Source organism: Dysidea avara, chromosome 1 (assembly GCF_963678975.1).
Source record: "Dysidea avara chromosome 1, odDysAvar1.4, whole genome shotgun sequence".
NCBI lineage: Eukaryota > Metazoa > Porifera > Demospongiae > Dictyoceratida > Dysideidae > Dysidea > Dysidea avara.
The window spans coordinates 33,272,641-33,292,420 of record NC_089272.1 but is presented as its reverse complement, the minus strand read 5'-3'; the positions used below and the strand labels follow the sequence as shown (position 1 = coordinate 33,292,420).

At 37.6% G+C, this 19,780-nt stretch overlaps 1 long non-coding RNA gene across 3 annotated transcripts; it reads right to left on the bottom strand.

Moving 5' to 3' along the window:
• Positions 1 to 16,000: 16,000 nt before the first annotated feature.
• On the bottom strand, positions 16,001 to 17,194 carry LOC136249810 (uncharacterized). 3 transcript variants are annotated; one of them, XR_010698341.1, is made up of 8 exons: positions 17,128 to 17,194; positions 17,022 to 17,078; positions 16,792 to 16,966; positions 16,601 to 16,741; positions 16,452 to 16,550; positions 16,313 to 16,400; positions 16,190 to 16,259; positions 16,001 to 16,138 (listed from the first exon to the last, which is right to left on the bottom strand). It is a non-coding gene; the product is annotated as an uncharacterized lncRNA (long non-coding RNA). The 3 variants fall into 3 exon arrangements; XR_010698339.1 differs by having other exon boundaries at positions 16,313 to 16,550; XR_010698340.1 differs by having other exon boundaries at positions 16,313 to 16,550; positions 17,018 to 17,078; positions 17,128 to 17,161.
• Between the last annotated feature and the right edge of the window lie 2,586 nt (positions 17,195 to 19,780).

The following is a 19,780-nucleotide window of genomic DNA, read 5'->3' as shown; positions in this document are numbered from 1 at the left end:
GTGATGGGTAGTTATTGTCATTGCCAGCAGGTTGTGACCTTTTTTTTTTTTTTTTTTTGGTCTTCACCTTACAACTTGGGTCAAGGGCCCCACTTTAACTCTTTGCCCTGGGCCCCTTAATTTCTCTGGGCGGCCCTGAATCTTCCCACTCAGCTATGCAGAAGATCAATCTAGTGGGTATGGCACAACACTTTGTTTTTCTATGGATCTAGATTCTGTAGCATGTTCTGAGGTAGTGTGGCAATTTTTAAAAGTGCAACTTTGCTGCTACCCAATACTACAGTCCATTAAGCACCTCAAATACTTTTGTGGCATCTAAATACAGGAAAGTGTCAATACAGAAATGCCTTGGTATGGTTGTCTGGCATAAAGATGACCATTTATTTGAAGATAAAAGGAGTGGCAAAACACAGAAGGAAGACATACTCAGAACTACAAAAGGCACATCCACCAGTGAGTTTGTTACAGTAGTATAAAATGGTGGTCATGCACTGCTTCAGTCATAGACACTATACTAATAACACAGTACATTTGTGACTGGGCCTGCGATAATAGGGCATGTGGGCACATGATTTTTGCCTACTTTTTCACACTTTCATCACTCATACCTTTTTGTACCATTATGCTATGGCATTGCAATTTTCAGTTCATAGTAAGCATTTAATTGGCATCATGATGAAAGTTACAGAATGGAAATATACTTTTCCAGTACTAAGATATCACCAGTAGAGTGATGGGGTGTAGTTTGTGCCCACATGCCCTGTTTTCGCAGGCCCGGTCACATTTGTGCTTACTAATACTGACTGCAAAAGACAAAAATGCCTTACAACTTAATACATTGCTTTGCATGCAGCCTACAATCCTTCACACAGCATGACACTTTTTTTATTACAAGGAGATTTGCTATATACTAAAATACCCTGTAGGTCGGGAGTTACATAGATAGGTACATAAAATAACACTACCAATAATCTGAATGGTATCAAGACAAGTGTGTGATTTGAGCTGGACACAGACCCTTTTCTCCCTTCCAAAATTATAAATCGTGTTTCATAAAGAGAATAAAAACTGTGTTGCAAAACAATGCCACATTGTGATCAACCAATGGTTCCAGCGGAGCATTTATCAAACAACTGCAAGTGGTGGGTGTTCTGTTTCTCATATAAAAAATGCTTTTGAATGAATGTCTTTTAGCTACTTTAATTGAAAGTCTGCTCTCTGGGCTACTGAAATTGAGATGAATGCTGTAACTAAGAGGCTTATTTGTTATGAATAGCAGTAACTCACACTCAAAATTCTTGCTACATGGTTGGTCAGCTTTGATTGTGGGTTTAGTAACATCAAGTCAGATACTGAAATTTTAATTGTGAAGTAAATGAAACTTGTTGCAAGTTTATAGGAGCTGCCACCATCAAGTTAAGGATCATTTTATGAAGAATATGCATATTTCTTTACCAAAAGGTGTACAAGTTGGTTAAGTGGTTAAACAGTACTGTTACATAGCTGGCTGGTACAGAAAATAGCCATTGATGCAAAAATATAATTGAGCTGGGTGCTATATAGTAAGGTTCCCCTCACTGTTCTCTATTACCGCTGTGCCTTCTTGGTTAGGATAGAGTGACAATGTCTCATGCTGGTACGAGTGTGATCTAATCTGAGGAGCAGCTGGAGTTAAACGATGGAGTGTTGTTGGCCCCCGGACAGAAGAGATAGTCAAACACTAAAGAATTCTGACATAGCAACTCAAAACAAAAATTAAATACTTGTGTAACATGCCATTATAATACCACTGAGAAGTTTCTTTAATAGTGGAACAGAAATTTGTTGCTTAGCCTGTACAAAGGTGGTATCCTTTGGTAGTAATATTTATAGATTACGTGTGTGTGTGTGCGTGTGTAGCAGGGTTCCCCTATGAGACAAGACAAAACCACTCTCAAAATTGTAAAATAGTAACAGTGTTCCATAGTGTGGAAGGATCATTGACAAAGTCCCTACTGCTGGAACAGATGTGTAATAAATACAAATAATGGTAACTGAGGATGTTTCGATCAAGTTGATAGTGGTAGAAGCGTATTCCATTCAAGCAGTGGATCAAAAGTCTGTACAGATTAGTGAATTTGTTCAGATTAGTGAATCCACTGATTATATATGGAGACCAGTTCACTTAATTTAACAGAACATACAAAATTTTGTCTGCAAAATACTCCAATGCAACAACCATGTTTGTACTAGTGAGGATCCACTGTTTAGCCTTTTACAAGTAGCATGAAGTGTTTCAGTAAAACGCTAGTTAACCCTTCAACTCAACTTTCATTGCAAACAAGTGTTGTAAGGAGATCCATCTGATGCTGCTTATTAAAACTATATCCACAGTAGCTTACGACTATCAAAACATTAAAATCAATGTGTATAGATTGCATTATACTACACATTTGTACCAGTACTGGTTATGCTAGAGTAGGTTACTCTCCCACTATAGTGCTAATGCACATTTTTCATGTGACTGATTTAAAATCTAGCTTAATACGGTAGGTGAGTCGACAAGAACATTAAGAAACATCAAAATTAATGTTGTGTGTCACGTATGACTGCCTCGTATCATCCTGTTGCTCCCTGCCGAGTCATATCTATGTTCCACCTGATCCAAAATAATCACTTGTTTATTGGAATTCTTTACTCATCATAAACGCCCTGGTGATGTGTGTAAAGTAATAATCCCGGATGGAATGGACATAGGAAATACAAAACATAATTTCATGGAGTTACGATATCTGCTACAGGTTACTGGATCTGCGAGAATTCCACATGACATACAAAAAGGGCTTATAGTGAAACTTCATTAATAGGGCCACCTTTGGGACCCACAATAAGTGGCCCTATTAGTGAAATAGCCTTATTAATGAAATCCAGCCATAAACAAAGTGGCCTTATTATCAAGGTTTTCAACAAATTAATACCTGGCTACACCGTAAACGGGGAAAGTTTCACTGGGAAAAAGTTTCGCATTTTTCGCAGTTTCAAAGCAAACCGCTAAAATTTCCCCACTAAATCAATAATTTACTGTGTACTATATAGCTATGTTTAAGCTCTACCGTGAACCTTTCACCACGAATAGTCTCAGTAAGCCTTAACCGTGAACTTTCAAAACTTTCACCATTTACGGTGGTTGTTATAACAGCTAAATACTGTATATATACTACAGGTTTCATGAGTACACAGATTTATTCAATACTTCAGGCATAATGGCTGCTAAAGCATGAAGCACACTGCCAAAACTATCATGATTATGCACTTCTGTAATAATTTCATTTTGTGCTCATTGCTTGCAGTCTTCGTATTAAAAGGATCGAAGAGACACTGTTGAATTCAAATTGCTGCAATGTGGTTGGTCAATGATGGGCAGGTTTCAGGGTAATACTACATGCATTCTAGTTCATCCGCCAGCGAAGTAGTATTACCGTATGCATTCAAGCAATTTTCACCAAGACCCAGTAGCCTGGGATCAAGTTATTTCAAAGAAATAAAGGTGTAGATGGCTTTTTGCCTAGGATGCTATTTGGTTTCTTACAAGATAGGCCACTATTCGAGACAACGGATAGGGTTTCCAATGTAAAAAATCTTCAAAATTTATTTGTTAACTGATGTTACATGTCAGACTAACTCTCACTTGAATACAACCAGGATGGTCCAGGATTGCCATAGAATGTCTTTTCATCCAACTGTCCTCAACCATATGACAGCAGCTCATACCCTCCCTCAAATCCCAGTCCTAACAGTTTTGAGAGACCTTTAAGGTATTCCCAAGTGTCTATTTGTCCCAAGACACTTTGAATATATCCCAAATGAACCTCCGGTCCTCCCCCTCCCCAAAAATCCCAGTCCTAACAGTCCTTATAGAATGCTAAGAGACCTTTGGGATATTCACAAGTGTCTATTTGTCCCAAGACATTTTAGGTATATCCCAAATGTCTAAGCTGTCCTACTTCCAGTCCTCCCCCTCCCCCAAAATCCCAGTCCTAACAGTCCTTATAGAATGCTAAGAGACCTTTGGGATATTCACAAGTGTGTATTTGTCCCAAGATACTTTGAATATATCCCTAATGGCTAAGCTGTCCTACCTCCAGTCCTCCTCCCCCCCCCCCCCCAAATCCCAGTCCTAACAGTCCTTATACAATGCTAAGAAATCTTTGGGATATTCAGAAGTGTCTATTTGTCCCAAGACACTTCAGATATAACCCAAATGTCTAAGCTATCCTATCTTCCTTCCCTCCCCCAAATCCCAGTCCTAACAGTCCTTATAATTATATAGAATGCTAAGAAATCTTTGGGATATTCAGAAGTGTCTATTTGTCCCAAGACACTTCAGATTATATCCCAAATGTCTAAGCTGTCCTACCTCCCTTACCCCCCCCCCCCCCCCCCCCCCCCCAAATCCCAGTCCTAACAGTCCTATAGAATGCTAAGAGACCTTTGGGATATTCACAAGTGTCTATTTTTCCTGACAGACTTCGAATATACATGTATCCCAAAAGTATAGCTCCAGTCCCCTCTCCCCCAGAATGCTAACTGACCTTTGGGATATTCAAAAGTATGTATTTGTCCCAAAACACTTCCAAGAATATTGGCACATTCCCAAGTGATGTCCAAGCTCCAGTACCCCCTCCTCATCTAACAGTCAATGTTGAAAGAACTTCAAGATATTCTCAACTGTCTATTTGTCCCAAGACACTTGGGATGATATTATACAAGTACACAAAAAAATTGGAATTTTCAACTAGAGTATAGGGACTATAGCACATCAAGTTGGAGTAGTTCATGATATTAAATCACAGTAAAACAATAAGAAGTGTTATATCCCTACTGTGCTCAAGATACCATAATGGAAATGCACAGTAGGGATATAACACTTTTTATTATTTTACTGTGATTTAATATCATGGACTAGTTTCAGTACTTTTTATCAATGTGCTATGGTCCCTACTGTTTCCAAATTTTTTTGTGTACTTGTTTGTTGACTTTCTTTGTAAATAATTATTATGACTGGCAGGTGAACCCACGCACACCGCATCTGAAATGGTGCCGCATGCCACAGCTATGTTAATTATCATCTGCAAAGTGAAGTATCCCTTATGCTTCATTGTCAGTTATGTTCAACCCGTTACACAGCATTTCAAATAAAGAACTGTTCGAAATGCACCTCTACAATCCCCGCATACCGAAAGATTTTTTTTGTTTTATAAACATCAAGACTTAGCATAAAACAAATGAATTAAATGTACAAAAACAGTAACAGTTACTGCATAAGTGAATGCAGTCTGGTCTCTATCTGGATGAGATCAACCGGTGCTGTTTCTAAAGAGTGACCAAATCTGCCCTTAGATGATCTACATCCCCTCAAACATTTTATTGCTGATCTTAGGAGTGAAAAAGACGAAGCAGCATTGTACCCATCCCATTACAGCTACATAATTCGAGTCCCATTTATAAGATAGCAGGGAGGCAAGGCACTTGTAAAGAACTGTTGCTTCATTAGCCATACCCTCTGTGACTGAGAAAATTAATGGAGTAAAGGAACTCTATTCAACTTCACGTATGCGAGCTTCATACGATCGCTTCTTACATAATTCATGTTTTCTGTAAATGGCCCTGGGATTTGTGGTACGATTACTTGGTGCATGTGGGTAAAAACTTTTACATCAATGTAGGTCTTCTCACAACGACCTCCCCAAAATCCATTAGCTGATATGTCTAGGTGAGCGCCATCTTCAGTGTTTGAAGAAGCAAGGATGAACTGCTCACCTGTGACTGGTTGTAAATGGGGTTCAACTGCAACCTCATGACAGACCTCAGTCAGTAAACTAGCTGTCATATCACAGATCTTGTTGTGACGAATTGATGGAAAGCCACCCTTGGGACATGTAAAAGAATGTTCAACAGTGAACTTAGTTCCACAGGCACAACGTTGAGGGAGCCTGGCTGGATCCCATCCATATCTGAGAGCAACAGCATCGTGGAAAGCAGTTTTGTGAAGGGAGAAATTGTGCTCCTGCAATGGAAGGACAGTTAAACAAATCTGAAGCTCCTTTTTTTAGAAGCCAACTCAATCGATGTCTTCAAATTAGTAGTGGCTCCTTCTAGTAAAGTGGCTCTGTTGGAAGAAATCATGGAACATTTCACGCATACCAAAAGAAATGGTGCCATGCGCCCCAGTTATATTGATTATCATCTGGATGAAAAGTGAAGTATCCACTACATTTCGTTGTTGGCTATGTTCAACCCATTACACAGCAGTATGAACCAAGAACCATTCGAAAAGCACCTCTGCTAATAAAATAGCCACTATGAAAAATACAGATGATTTCCATTACGAAGGGAAGCCATTGTGTGCTACCATATTTTTTCCTGGGCTGGATGGACTGCCCATGCCTACCACCCCCAGCACAAAGACAGCACGTGCTGGACAACTGAATTAGAACTAAATCGACACTTTTTGCTGTCAGCAAAGATGAATGGGACACAAAGGAGGACACTGGTAAGTCCATGAAGAATGCATTGTACCATAGATAATATATCCTAACAGGGATTAGTGACACACTTAACAACCATTTGACTACGATCACATGGAAGTATTACGTAGTGCGCTAAAGTAAAAACATGATGTAACGATAGTAACCATATTAAGAGCTCGAGTACTATGAACGTAGAAGAGACATTGCGAGTACTGTAGAGGGAGCTAACCAGTCAGGTGCGCAGTTCACTCGAGAAGGGTGAATTAGCTGTGGAGACAGCTATAGGACTGACAGAATTAAGGAATACGTCCTGGATTTGTTCACGTCTTAAAGAAAGAAGACATGCAGTCAGGAATGCTTTAAGTCTTTCTCCGAAGCCCTAATATCTACAATGCAGTCAGTGCTACACGTAAGTACTGTAAGCCAACAACATCAGCACAACTTAGAGAAATGATATGGATAGAATTTGCAGATGTAGCTATGGGCCAACAAATTGCCAAAGTATTCGGAAGGAATAGTGCAAGGCACTAAGCTGTCCTGATATCATGACAGAACCATTAGTGATGCAGCTAATGAAGCAGCAAATTTTTGAAGAAATACTGACATCTATGTTCAAGCATAGATCTATGGTTCAAGACACACGTGGAATAACCAGCTGAAACACCCACCAAGTTAACAGTGGGCGAAGAGAATGTACTGAGGTATGCTTGTGGATATGTGTCAAAGAAACTGTACCAAAATTTTTTGAAGCACCATGGGGAGAAGTACGCAACGTTTGTGGGTTGCTTGAATAAAATGAAACCAAACAACAAAGACTCTTCGCATCCAGTGACATCTTTTATGGATCCCAGTGGGTTAAGATTATTGACAAGGTGGACTATATAAACTTTTTCGCTATTTAGAGATTAAGAACTCATCTTGAACAGGGAGTAAATGCCACTGTACAGTCATCCGGGAGAGAAATACTGGGAGTTGTAAAGAGTGATGTTAATGTTTTGTTTTACTGGAATGTTGTAAGCAATAGCATACAAAATGATGAGAAGAAGGCCAAGTTATTAACTGCCATCATAGGCATGTGGCTATCTATCCATGGATATACACAAATAGATGAAACAGTACAAACACTTGTCATGTGTCAATAGTAAGAAAAAGAAGGACTTCGTACAGAATTAAAGAAATTATGAAGTAGTATCCTATATTGTAATATACTTTGTGATATTATATATAATACAGTACGATTATTATAGCAGTAATAATAATAATATTGCTTCTATGGGTTACCACGCTTTCTTCATGGTAGTGGTGTTTCATCGATTTCAGCATCTTGAAGTAATGGTCTCTTTCTGTAGTTTCCATGTGGGTCTGTTGCCACATTTTCCTGAATTCGTATTGACACCAGTATGCTTTAAAAACTGATGGCTTGTTGGATTGTCATTGCATCCTCCCTGAGCATGCTGTTTACCAAAGAATACCTCTGTCTTTGCAATAAAGCCTGTTGTTTCTTTTCCCAGTTCTTGTGTTGTCTTCCAATTGACACCTTCCTTTATCCCATCAGTGCAGATGCAAATAGCTATGCCTATAATTACTGTACCTGCATATACAGTACAGTAGCCATGCGTATTATCACTATAGTCACCAGGAATATGCTACCTTTACTGGGTATCCTTAAAAACAACTTCATGAGTACAATTTTAATTAATCATTGCGTTAATTACACTCATTAAACAAAGTTATTCACATGTTCACAAGCATGTTTGATAAATTGCTACTAGGGGGGAATGAAAACTATGAACTCATTTTCATTTCACTTAAAATATTTTACCAAAACAAGGAAATTTTGAAAAATTAAGTAACATTTACACTTCTTGGAGTTATATGCCTGCACTGAAACAATTCTCTTTCATATAATTATCACTTGTTGCTTAGAAAAAACTACAAAAGTGTGCTTGTGGGTGGACCCTGTGCATTATGTCATAGTTTACATAATTCGTATGGCTTTCCATGTGAGCATAAGTAAGAATACTTATGTGAGAATCTTTTAAGAGTAAGTAGAATATGATAGTACGAACGACTTATGAGGTAGCAGCTGCGATGAATGGACTGAACACTGTCCTTGCTATAATAGCAGACGGTTAGCAACCAAAAAGGTGCTTAAATTTGTGTGTGGGTCCGTGTACACCCATAACGAGGATCGCTGTGACGTCAGTACACATTGCTAAGTTCACTAATCCCTGTTAGGGTATATTGTCTATGATGCAATCATACCATAAACATTTTTTATATTTATGCTGCTTTTTTACAAGTACACTTCTCTAGCAGTACAGTATGCATGTGTTTTTTTCATTGAGATTTCATACCATTAATGCATTTATACAGTAAAGCTGGAGTGAAGAGAAAGACTAACAAGATGTCATCCCCAGCCAGGCGATCCCCTAGAAAATGAGTGCAACAAACTACAGACATATTGCAAAATAGAGTTGCAAAATTTAGAATTTATTAGTATATGTATAAATGAGACAAGTACACAGAAAAATTTGGAATTTTCAAATAGAGTAGGGACCATAGCATATCGATAAAAAGTACTGAAACAAGCTGGAGTAGTGCATGATATTAAATCACAGTAAAACTATATAAGAAGTGTTATATCCCTACTGTGCATTTCCATTATGGTATCTTGAGCACAGTAGAGATATAACGCTTCTTATTGTTTTACTGTGATTTAATATCATGAACTACTCCAACTTGATGTTCAATGGTCCCTATACTCTAGTTGAAAATTCCAAATTTTTTGTGTACTTGTATGTTAACTATTTTTGTAAATAATTATGGTGAACCCACACATACTGCATCTGAAGCTGCGTGCCCCAGTTATATCAATTATCGTCTCAAAAATGAAGTATCCATTACACTTTGTTGTCAGCTATGTTCAACCCGTTACACAGCATTTCGAATCAAGAACTGTTCGAAAAGCACCCCTGTAATCCATGCATACTGAAAGAAAGAAATGGCACTGCATGCCCCAGCTACTAATTATCGTCCGAAAAGTGAAGTATCCATTACACTTTGTTGTCGGCTGTTACACAGCAGTATGAATCAAGAACTGTTCGAAAAGCACCTCTGCTATCAAAATAGCCACTATGACAAATGCGGACAATTTCCGTTATGAAGGAAAGCCATCACGTGCTATCGCCAAATCGACACTTCGCTGTCGGCAAAGATACAAAGGAGGACACTGGTAAGTCCATGAAGAATGCATTGTATGTACTGCGGTATGCCAAAAGGCACCTGTCGGGCCAAAGCGATGTCGAACAGTGAAAAAATCAAGCTCATAGCCTTAGCCGTTATCGAGTTACGCTTGTCTGAAGGCATCAGTCAGTTAGTTACTCAGTCAGTCAGTCACTAGAAAATTCCATTAAATAACTTATTTTTAAAATTCTGTAGCAACTTGTTGAAAGCGTTTTGGGTCAATCTGAAAGCTTGTTTGGACTTAGTTTTACTTAACCAATACTGACTCATTGTCATCTGAGAAAATTGAAGCTGTTTTTTGGATGATGTTATTCCGTGGACCACGCCTACTCCTTTTTGGTCCCTACTATACACTACTATTGTAGTGTATGATTAAACGAATTAGAAACTTTAATGATATGAGAGCAATAGTTTTTGCTAGTGTACAAATAACAGTGTGGGGCAAATTAATACGACTTATACAGGGAGGTCATTTATGGCTTAAAAAATAACCAATGATAATAACTTTATTACGTAAATATTCTAAACATTTGCATCAGCTAAAGCAGCTGCATGAAATATTCTCTGGGAAAAACACACTTCAGACAATCCTAGAATTATCCTTTCAAGGCCAGGCCAGCCAAGGCTGGGATTTGAGGGATTGGTGATTGTACCTAAAAAACTTGAGACATTCTAAGATATTCCATGTGTCTTGGGGATAAAGACACTTGGGACCGGCTAGAATTAACTAGGGCTCAAATGAATATTCTATTATTCGAATATTTGGTAACTATTCAATTATTTGAATATCATTTTGGGTAGTTGAATATTCATCTCAAAGGGAATATAATACATCAGGTATACGGTACATAAAAATTATTGATCTCACATACAGCTCTCTGTAAGTAAAAAGGTTCTCTATTGTATTATGGAGGCATATTGTATAACAGGATTATTGATATCCCAATCACATGTACTGAAAAAGAATATTCGAATATTCGGTAGTTGTGAATAATTTCTGTGGAAGCAGTTTCATTGAAGAGTACCAATCTTTTGTGCAGGTAGTGTTAAACTTGGAAATTTAATGAGACTGTAGTTCACCATAAAATTCAGCCACAGTGTTTACCTGTACTTTCAGTACAATTATAACTAACATCACTACTGCTCCTTCATACAATTTGCACTTTTAAGCCAGAAGAGCTATCTGTAATTTACATCATAATCATCTTTAGAATTGAAAACTATCCAATAAATTTCTAAAGCAGCCTCTTTGTAAGAAATAAAACATGTGAATATAATTATGAGGAAAACTGAATTAAACTCAAAATATAGCATGTTAGTAATATTCAGTATTGCAAAAGAACTTCGCATCGGTGAGATCAAACGGAAAAGGTACATATTTAAAATACAGATGAGGTGTGAATTGCACTTCATAGTCACCAACTGTCCTTTATGAACTTCAAAGCATAATAAGGTACGATATTATTAGTATAGGTAATCGCACACATTTGAGTGCAATTAGGGAATAATTGTATGAGTAGCAGTCAAAATTGCATGAGGCAAAATTGCACAGTGCAATTTTGGCTGTTACAAGTATAAAATTACTCCATAATTGCACAAAAATGTGTGTGACTGCATACTAATCACATAGTGATCACCATTCATGGTTTGTAGTACACATCTTTCCAGTTCTGTGCTTCTAGTAAAATCCACTATTCGTTTAAGCCCTAGAATTAACCCTTAAAAGACAGTCAGAACTGGGATTTGAGGGATGGGTGGTTGTAGCTAAGAAATTTGAGACATTCTAAGATATCCCATGTGTCTTGGGACAATCCTAGAATTAACCCTTAAAAGACAGTCAGCACTGGGATTTGAGGGATTGGTGGTTGTAACTAAGAAACTTGAGACATGCTAAGATATCCCATGTATCTCGGGACAAAAGACACTTGGGACAATCCTAGAATTAACCCTTAAAAGACAGTCAGGACTGGGATTTGAGGGATTGGTGGTTGTAGCTAAGAAACTTGAGACACTCTAAGATATCCCATGTGTCTTGGGACAAAAGACACTTGGGACAATCCGAGAATTAACCCTTAAAAGACAGTCAGGACTGGGATTTGAGGGATTGGTGGTTGTAGCTAAGAAACTTGAGACATTCTAAGATATCCCATGTGTCTTGAGACAAAAGACACTTGGGACAATCCTAGAATTGACCCTTAAAAGGCAGTCAGGACTGAGATTTGAGGGATCGGTGGTTGTAGCTAAGTTAGGACACTAAGACATCAAACTGATTCTCTAATACATAAAAAGGATTAAGGAAAGCAAGAAATTCTGTGGCAATCCTAGACGTTTATGCCGGGACAGGAGGCCAGGCAGTACATACAGATCAGCTAGAAATAAGAGAGAACTCAGCTAGAAAACGTCACCTTGTAGAGAGAGTTCAGCTACAAACAAATCACACTGTAGAGAGATCAGATAGAAGAAGCCACCTTGTAGAGGGTTCAGCTGTGAAGTGATTACCCTAGAGAGAGTTCAGCTAGAACAAAATCACCCTGTATAGAGTTCAGCTACAAAGAAACCATCCTGTAGAGAGATCAGCTAGAAACAAGTCACCTGTAGCGACATCAGCTACAAAGAAACATCCTGTAGAGAGTTCAGCTACAAACAAATCACCCTGCAGAGAGTTTGGCTACAAAAATCACCCTGTAGAGTATTCAGCTACAAACAAATCACCTTGTAGAGTGTACAACTAGACACAAGTCACCCAGTAGAGAGATCAGCTACAAGAAATTACATAGTAGAGAGATCAGCTAGAAGAAATCACCTTGCAGCAGAGAATTCAGCTACAAAGAAACCATCCTGTAACGAGTTCAGCTACAAACAAATCACCCTGTAGAGAGTTCAGCTACAACTACATCACCCTGCATAGAGTTTGGCTACAAAGAAACCATCATGTAGAGAGTTCAGCTGCAAACAAATCACCCTGTAGAGAATTCAGCTACAAATAAATCGCCCTGTAGAGAGATCAGCTAGAAGAAATCACCTTGTAGAAAGTTCAGCTACAAAAACCACCCTGTACAGAGTTCAGCTGCAAACAAATCACCTTGTAGAGAGTTCAGCAATAAACAAGTCACCCTGTAGAGAGATCAGCTACAAAGAAACCATCCTGTAGAGAGTTCAGCTACAAACAAGTTACCCTATAGAGAGATCAGCTAGAAACAAATCATATTGTAGAGAGTTCAGCTACAAACAAATCACCCTGTAGAGAGCTCAGCTACAAAAAGATCACTGTGTAGATAGTTCAGCTATAAGAAGTCACCTTGTAGAGAGTTCAGCTACAAAGAAAACACCATTTAGAGAGTTCAGCTGCAAACAAATCACCCTGTAGAGAATTCAGCTACAAATAAATCGCCCTGTAGAAAGATCAGCTAAAAGAAGTTACCTTGTAGAGAGTTCAGCTACAAAGATACCATCATGTAGAAAGTTTGACTACAAACAAGTCACCCTGTAGAGAGATCAGCTAGAAGAAGTTACCTTGTAGAGAATTCAGCTACAAAGAAACCATCATGTAGAGAGTTCAGCTACAAACAAGTCACCCTGTAGAAAGATCAGCTAGAAGAAGTTACCTTGTAGAGAATTCAGCTGCATAGAAACCATCACGTTGAAAGTTCAGCTACAAACAAGTCACCCTGTAGAGAGATCAGCTAGAAGAATTTACCTTGTATAGAGTTCAGCTGCAAAGAAACCATCATGTAGAGAGTTCAGCTACAAACAAATCACCCTGTAGAGAGATCAGCTACAAACAAGTCACCCTGTAGAGATATCAGCTAGATATACAAGTTACCTTATAGGGATCAGCTACAAATAAATCACCCTGTAGAAATAAGTGTTGGAAACAAATCACCATATAGAGAGTTCAGCTAGAAACAAGTCACTCTGAAAAGAGTTCAGCTACAAACAATGGGAGTTTCAGCTACAGTTCAGTTATGTATAAGAAGTCACCTTATTACCTACAGTATGATTATCTTTTATTGTTAAATATACAAATATTTTTAATCAGACAAAAAAACTGTACACAACAGTCTTCCTTTGTTCCACAATTCCTGCAGAAAAGAAAAAAAACAAGTTAGAAGGAAGCACCAAAGCCAGTTAATGGCCGGCTTTGTGGCTTGCAATACAAAAAGAAGTGATATCTAAACCAAAACAGCCAAGCTGTAAAAAGAGTGCGGCCCCCAAAAAAGCCAGGATGAAAAAAAAAAAGTGAAATCCAAGGTGGCGGCCAAAAAATGGCTGTGATGGTAGGTTGGCGGCCAAGAAATGGCTGAGATGGTAGGTTAATGGCAAAATTTTAATTACGACAATTCAAGTGAATTTGGTGCCGAATCCTAGTGGAGGAGGCAATGCAAATTCACCTGAATTGTCGTAATTAAAATTTTTGCCATTAACCTACCATCACAGCCATTTCTTGGCCTCCACCTTGGATTTCACATCTTTTTTCATCCTGGCCTTTTTGGGGGTCGCATTAACTTACCATCACAGCCATTTCTTGGCTGCCACCTTGGATTTCACATCTTTTTTTCATCCTGGCCTTTTGGGGGGTCGCACTCTTTTTTTTACAGCTTGGCTGTTTTGGTTTAGATTAATATGTACATGTGAAATTTGTGAGAGTGAGAAATTTGCCTTATAAATATTTTTGTATGGAAATATATATGATTTTTACAGCTTAACTGTTTTGATAGTTAGCAGCTGTACTGAACAAAGCTGTAAAATGTTGGATCTAGCTACTAGCTTCATGAAGAGAGCATGAAATTTTCTTGCCATCATGCATGTATACTTTCTACAATAGTTTCTTGTGGCAGTCGCTGGTCAGGATGTCTGTCATTACACAGAACTAGCTTCAATTAATGTGATTTACATATCATTTCACTTTGGGACATGACTGATGATTTAAACCCTATCACTGATACATTACCACTATATTACTGTATATATGTTTTGTAAGCTTTTTAACTAGAAGTTGGTGTAATTTCATATATTTTTGCAGTCATCATAGAGCAATAGGGCTAGAAATACAAGCAACCATAATTATCTCTTTTATACTCAGCAACTTTATAATTCTTTGAGAAGTTCTGTTAACATTTTAAAATTCATTAAGGATTATTGTCTCTCCGTGTTTATACCAACTATTCCAAGTTTACTATTGCAATCTATTGCGTCCCCTATGGCTTGGGATTGATGTCAACTTTGCTAACCAGCAACAATACAACAGATGGTGTGTCCATTTTCATCTTTTAGGTCATCCAAATAAAAGTGAGGTGCACAAGGGTTGTTGCCTATAAGGATCTCTTGACTCCTGCTCAGTGCCATAAAACTCTTACTTTTATTTGTGGAATTCTAGTGCAATATTGTTGCTGCATGCAAAACTGAGTAGCATTCAATAATTAACAAGCAGTGATCCTTAAGACTCTGCATGCTTCTAGTAAAGACAGACATGCATACATAATGCAATTCTGGGATGTATTCACCTATTTTCTAGAAGTTCTGTGATAGTTTTTACTACATTGCTACAGATATACTAACGTACTTACAGTTTCATAAGAGATATCAAGTCTGACCATATGGTCTGACTAGTGTGATGAAAGATTAAGGCAAACTATATACTACTACAACATAGCTACGTACAGAGACCTAGACTAAGGAATACCATGCATTGAATCACCACTGATAGCCACAGAGTGGTCAGTACACAGGGGCGGATCCAGGAGCTGGCAAGGGGAGGGGCACAAATAGGCTAAGTTGTAAGTGGTTGAGGAGAGCCAGATTATCTTGTTAATTTTGCTGCATTTCTGATGCAGCAAAACAATCACCTCACAGTAAATTTAAATGGGTCAATTCAACCTATATGGGTAAAGTTAAACTGCAGAAATTTTAGTTAAAATGACCATCGATGATCTAAAAGTGGTTATAACTAGGGCAGACGTTTAAACTAGATCAGTCAACACTGTGAAAAAAGCTCAGAATAATAAGGTCTATAACAGTCTTATTATGTTAGTATTGGAATGAAATAGTACAGCATATATTAATAGATTAGGACTTTACTATAACAAGCTTATTGAATACATTTAAGACAGTCATATATTAGAGATTAAATCACTAGTATAGTGCAGTGTATTATCAGACTATACTAAGCCTATTTCAACCATATATTGGCTACTATACTACTGTACTTTTTCACTTTCCTATAATCTGTGGCTACCTTAATTAAATTTCTATAATTACATTTGTAATGAATTAAATTCTGTAAATATATTAAAACCACAATAGGTACAGCTAGTAAATCAATGTCTCCTTGGCCGGCCATGACAGTATCAAATCAATTTCGTCATTTATCAGTCTTTATCCAACTGCAGCAGGTACGACAGTAAATACAATTCACAAGTTCCATTACAAATTACCTGTATTATCATCACTATGTAGAACTCTGTGACAATATGTTAGTTGGCTTGGTAGAACTGTCCCACAGCTCTAATACAAAGATGGTAAATATAATGTGTATTCTGGACAATCGTTGGACTTACAGTTTGTAACAATAAGAATCTCATAAAACCGAGACCTTGTCTGGAAACCTAGTATTACCATGTAGAATGGCGGCAAGGTCCCACAACTCTATTAACGATGGTAAATATAATGCGTATACTGAACAATCATTGTACTTACGTATACAGTTTGTAACAATCTTTTAAAACTGAGGCCGAGTCTGGGACCGACAATCCATGTACAACTAAGACAAGTCTGATAAGACCAGGTCTCACAACCCTAAATGGAGGCAAACATAATTCATATTCTGGATTATTTGGTGTACTTACAGTTGTTATCAGTGAGTCTAACCAGACATAAAATAGCCACTTAGTATGTGACTTTGTTGGGCTAACGTGTTATGTAAGCTCACAAGAAGCATCTGATACACTGATAACCAAGTCCAAGAATCTTGTAATCACTAAGTACAACTGAAACTAGACTAAATATAATATAATTTGCATACTCTCAGTGAACTTACTTTTGTTAGCAATACGAGCATGGTCAGTGAAATAAGGACAAACAAGATGGAACAGGTTCTTGAAAGCACTCAACTCATTTACAGTGCCAGACGAGGTAGCAGCCGTCAGCTGTTGATAAAAAGTATGAAGAAATGAGACCGGTTCCCAGAAGAAATGAGACCAGTTTCCACAAACCTAAATGAAGGTAAATATAAATTGTATACTGGACACTCTCAGTATACTTACTTACAGATGTTAACAATAAGAAGAATTTCCTAGAACTGAGACCAAGTCTGTAATTCCTACCCTATTAAAAAGAAAATGAATAAAAACACAATCAGGCTTAATGCACTTACAGCTGTAAGTATAATTAGAAGATGACGTTGAACAACTCCATGAAAAAAGAACAAAACTGTCCACATGTGGTCGCCACCAGATTCTTTAAAGGAAGTGAAGGAAACTAACACTGCAGATGTTGTACACTGACAGCCTGTAGAACTAAGAGGTTCGACAAGAAACTGTACCACTGAAGAGATAATATACAAAATCATAAGAGCAGACCATGCATACTCTTACTGCTGATGGCTGATGAACTGTGTCCACTCGTCATCCGCCATAAGCTGAGATAACAGGATATAAAACATGTAATACGTACACAGCAACACCAAAGTTGAATCATTTACAGGCCATTGTCATACAATACACAATAAACAATTTAATACGGCTAAACCAATCGTACAAGCTATCATTTTAGTCTAATACTTACTCATCTAGAGCTGTTTTTGATTGCTGCCATCGAAGGAATTGTCCACTTGGCCGTGCCACTTCACCACTGGCTACAGCCAGCAGGGATGTACAGTTGTGGTCCATAACTATCATCGTGGCTCATTGGACGATGGCGCCGATCGCGCACACTCTCTCCGCGAGATACACCGTCATATCACTCACATTTACAACCTCTGATACAACAATAGCGACAAAGATGGCGACTTAATTGCATCTAATACGCATGCGCACACCACTGACCCTTTAAATTTTAAACAAGCATTACTACGAACTTTTGCAGGTGTGCTAACTGTGCAAGAAAATCTAGGTTTGTATGACTCTTAGATTGAATAATTAATTTTTCTGGTATAAAATGCTTTGCTATATGAAAATGTGTGCGTATGAATTTATCACAACAAACTGAAGCTAGTTAGCTAGCTATAGTGATTAACAGAAGTGTAGCTACTTATTGTAAAATCATCATGACTTTGTTTGGTACAGTAAAAAAAATCTTAAGTCATATGAGATGGTGAAGCTAAAAATAATGAGATCTGATGGTGAAGCTAAAAAGTTATCACATTTAGTTAAGTAAACAAAGCCATACAAAGAATGTGTATTAAACTAAAGTATAATCTGTTTCCCATAATATAAGATGGGGTTTATACTAAACTATAAGATAGTTAGTATAATGCAAGACTATACTGAGATTATTTGTATAGTTTAAGCCATTAGATATACCATCTTATATTCCTCTTTTTTCACAGTGCAAAATAACTAAGAATGTCAATATAACTGTTCACTTAGGATGTTGAAATAAGTGTAATTTCAGTGTGTGTTAGGCTTGCGCCGATTATGCCGGCACAATTTTTGGCATAATAGGGAAGGAAAAGCATAAAGCATAATGCTAGCATAATGGAGCATAATTGGAGCATAATGGGGGAATTTTCGCCACAATAAGTAGAAATTACAACAATCATGAAGTTGGTGGCTAACCTGTTCAGATGTAGAAAGTTATTCTGACAACAAATAGAAACGATTCACTACTGTTTACTGAATGTAGGACCAATCTTCTAGGCACGTGACTGAGAGAAAGTTACTGATTGTGGGATCAAAATATTAGTAAAGTTAATGCCTGCAGCCACGTGCCGTACGGCGAGGCATGTTCAGTAGAAGCATGCATACTGTCTGATACGTCTGACTCAAAGTATAGAAGTGGTGATGACGATAATGTTAGCGAAGACCAAGATTGTGGAGTAGTAGCTTCCACGGACCAGGACTGCAATGAGGTTATTAATGAAGATAGGAACTCCTCAGCCTCAGCTGTATCACTTTTAAGCGTATTATACTAACTACAAGGAAATTCTGACATTGTAAAGAAACATGATTAATATTATTGTAAATGAACTATGTTGTGGTTCATTATATTTATTCACATTGAGATCACCAATCCATCTGTCACTGTAAGATTCACGTTCAGTAGCTGTTCTCTACATAAAAACAAAAGGCATAATGCTCAACTAAAAGCATAAAAATAAGCATAATAGGTATAAATTTGGGGAAATGCCAAAAAGCATAATAGGTAAATTTTGGAGCATAATAGGCTCAAGCCTAGTGTGTATTGTCAAGTCAGCAATAGTAATGTTTAGACAACCAGCTACATGGTTAAATTTACAGTACACTGGCTGTTATAACATTTGTGTTGCATCCCACAATCTAATGTGAACATGGAGAACATATAATATCAGTGTTTTTTATACAATTTGAAAACTCTGTAAGATGAGAAAGTATTAAGATGCAGTACTTAAAGATTATTGTGAAATATATGTCATAGATAGATTAATGTGTTTTATTAAGTCCGTCATTTGAATTGCAGGTAAAACAACCCAAAATTTTGGGTCGTTTTACCCATTTGAATTCACAGTGCTCTTAGTAGTGTCTCAGTCAGTGCTGATTTTGCCATTTTGGCCTTTGCAGATGATTGACAATGTCTTAAAAGCAGCAATACGATAATTGTTTTTAGAGGCACTGTAGTTAGTATGCACAAAGGTGCTGGGTGACACTGATTTGCTTTAGTTTTAGGTGAATTTGAATGCTAGTAAAATGTACATATGTGACCTGATCTTGGAAAACCTACCTTTTTGGCACATTGGTCAATTTTCTGTTTTATAGCTTAAATGAGGTACTGGGTGCTCATCTATCTTGTGTTAAAATTTCAGCTTAATATCTTTAAGCATTCCTGAGATA